Genomic DNA, 3,003 nt, shown 5'->3' with positions numbered 1-3,003 from the left:
AAAATATGACACAAATGAACTTATTTACAAAATAAAAAGAGAATCACAGACATAGAAAACAAATTTATGGTTACCACAGGGGAAAGTGGAGGGAGGGACAAATTAGGAATTTGGGATTAACATACACACTACTATATATAAAATTGATAAACAACAAGGACCTACTGTATAGCACAGAGAACTATATTCAATATCTTGTAATAACCTATAATCGAAAAGAATCTGAAAAAGGACATATGTGTGTGTGTGTGCAGCTGAATCACTTTGCTGTACACCTGAAACATTGTAAATCAACTCTACTTCAATTTAAAAAAAGTATTAAAAGGAAATAAAATGTGAAAGTTACCATGTTTCATTGAAAAATAAAATAAAACTGCCTTGAGCACAGCAGGCCCAGGGATGAATGCCCCCTGGGATTTGACCTGGGTGGACAAAGGAAGGAAGGAAGGAAGGAAGGAAGGAAGGAAGGAAGGGACGGAGGGAGGGAGGGAGGGAGGAAAAAAGCTGTAAAGTGCTCTGACTGCTTCCCGCCATATACCAGGTAGAAATGCCACCATGTTTTTAGAGGATCTCCCAGCGGTCATCCATTGGGGGACCATAGATTGGCTTGTAATTTAATGCAACTCTGGAAATTGCCTAAGAATGAACAAATTTGTTAAGGCTTATAATCTCAACTAAGACTAACAATTGTCACTTGCTAGGATCAGAATTTAAAATAATACATCTCTGACCAAAAATAGATTCTGAATCAATGAATCTTTCAGTTAGTAAGTTTAGTAGGTCTAGAACAATTTTTACATGCAAATTAAGTCCTAAGTTACCATTGTTGTGTAAAAGTCACTCCTGAGGTGAATATAGCATCTTCTGCTTCAGGTAAATATGTGTATGTTAACTATCCATCCCATTTCACAAAGGTTTAAAGTAATGCATACAAATATATGCAATACAGAAGAATAGTACAAGGGGGGAACCAACAAACCATTAAAATACACACTTCAGGGCTTCCCTGGTGGCACAGTGGTTAAGAATCTGCCTGCCAGTGCAGGGGACACAGGTTCGATCTCTGGTCCGGGAAGATCCCACCTGCCGCAGAGCAACTAAGCCTGTGCGCCACAACTACTGAGGCCATGCGCCACAACTACTGAAGCCCGTATGCCTAGAGCCCGTGCTCTGCAACAAGAGAAGCCACCGGAATGCGAAGCGCAAGCACCACGACAAAGAGTAACCCCCGCTCGCCGCAACTAGAGAAAGCCCCCGCGCAGCAACAAAGACGCAACACAGCCAAAAAAAAAAAAGAAAAAGAAAACTTGAAATACACGCTTCCCGTTTTAAGGGACATGCCTTTCAATGCGTCCAGCAGTTTAGAATGTAAAGGGTTCCCAGATTATCTGGTTGAGCTCTTGCAATTTGTAACGGAACAAACTGGAACATGAAGAGGTGAGTTTCCCAAGTTACACGGTGAGGGCTGACAGGGCTATAAAGGGCACCATCGCTGATTCTACTGCACAAAGCCTCTGACCACTCCACCCCATGGGCCTTCTCCTCTTCAGGCTAAATCGTCCCTTATATTACTCTTCTCCCTTCCTCTTTAAACTTATACCTCCTCTTCTTACTTCTTAAAATGAAACATTTATAAAAATAACAGTCCAGCTATGGTCTGGCCAGCGCAGTGTGTAAAGGAGCTATCTTTTTCTTTTGAAAACTCTTTTTGTTGAAGTACAGCATAATACGAAAAATGCACATATGTGTTCACATCGATGAATTGTCACAAACCCAACACACCTTTATAAACAGCATCTACATGACGAAACAGAACATTACCTGAAGCCCAGGAATTTATATATGTATATATGCATGGTAAATATATGTCATAAATTTTATATAAATATAACAAAGACTGCAGTAATTCTGTGAGACAGTTAATCACACTACTGACCTAAGTCAACCAAAAACCCCTAACCTAACTCTTCCCTAGCTGTGACTATGTTTGTTTAATAAAGCTTTACCATTTGATCTTTTAATCTCCATCAAGGACAATCTTATCAGTATGGGTCCATGCTTTCTTATACCTGTTTTCTTTTTTTCACTTCATTACAAAATCTAGTTGTCATTCAATACACTACCTGCCCTTTTAGTTTTGTGTCAGCAATAATTGACTTCCTTCCTTTCTTTTTTTTAAGTGTGCTCACAATGTTTTACTTGTATATGATTTCATCAGCTAATGGATGAGGCAGAATGTACCACTGCAAACCCTGCCCCATTCACTGCTTTCCAGCAGTTTCTCTCCAGTATGTAATGACACGTATTGAGGGAAGGGAATTCCCACTCTTATATTTTTACCCAGTATAAGCTCACTGATGACCTATGGTGATCACTGATGATAGGGTCTATCTTCCAAAACACAGCTTTCCTAACCTCTGCATTCATAGGCTTTCTGGTTATACATAACCATAGAATCAGCTATACATTACTGCTCAAGGCTTTTCCACATAGAATGTGCCAGGTTTTCCCTATGTGTTTTTTGTGCCATAAAATAAGATGTAATTGGCCACTGCAGGTATAACCACATTCAGCGCATTCATGCGCTTCCTCTCCTGCACAAACTTTCTGTTATGTCCTGAGGGTGCAGCTCTGGCATCTGACTGTTCCATAAGGACTACGTTCCTATCTGTGAGGAGCCCACTGATGTGTAATGATGAGTGAGGGGTCGCAGAAGGCATCTGCATAGTTACCATATTAACAGGGCTTTTCCCTTGCAGGAGTTCACTAATATCTAATAAGCTGTGACCCTTTATGGAAGGATATTCCACCTTCACTGAATCTACTTCTTTCTCTCTTGTGTGTGTCCTCTTGTGTTTAACCAGGCATGGCATGTGGGAGAAAGCTTTCTCACACTCGTTGCATCCATAGGGCCTCTCTCCCCTGTGAGTTCTTTGGATGAGCATTGTCTTTGTAGTGAAGGCTCTCCCACACTCGTTGCATCCATAGGGCCTCTCTCCCCTG

At 40.9% G+C, this 3,003-nt stretch overlaps 1 pseudogene; it reads right to left on the bottom strand.

The window, feature by feature from the left end:
- Nucleotides 1-2,510: 2,510 nt before the first annotated feature.
- Nucleotides 2,511-3,003, bottom strand: part of LOC113613389 (zinc finger protein 350-like) — a 7,477-nt pseudogene continuing 6,984 nt past the window's right edge.

The sequence above is a fragment of the Aethalodelphis obliquidens genome, unplaced genomic scaffold, assembly GCF_003676395.1.
Source record: "Aethalodelphis obliquidens isolate GAN/ISIS:26980383/991018 unplaced genomic scaffold, ASM367639v1 scaffold87, whole genome shotgun sequence".
In the NCBI taxonomy this organism is placed as follows: Eukaryota; Metazoa; Chordata; class Mammalia; order Artiodactyla; family Delphinidae; genus Aethalodelphis; species Aethalodelphis obliquidens.
This window is presented reverse-complemented; position numbering and strand designations above follow the sequence as displayed.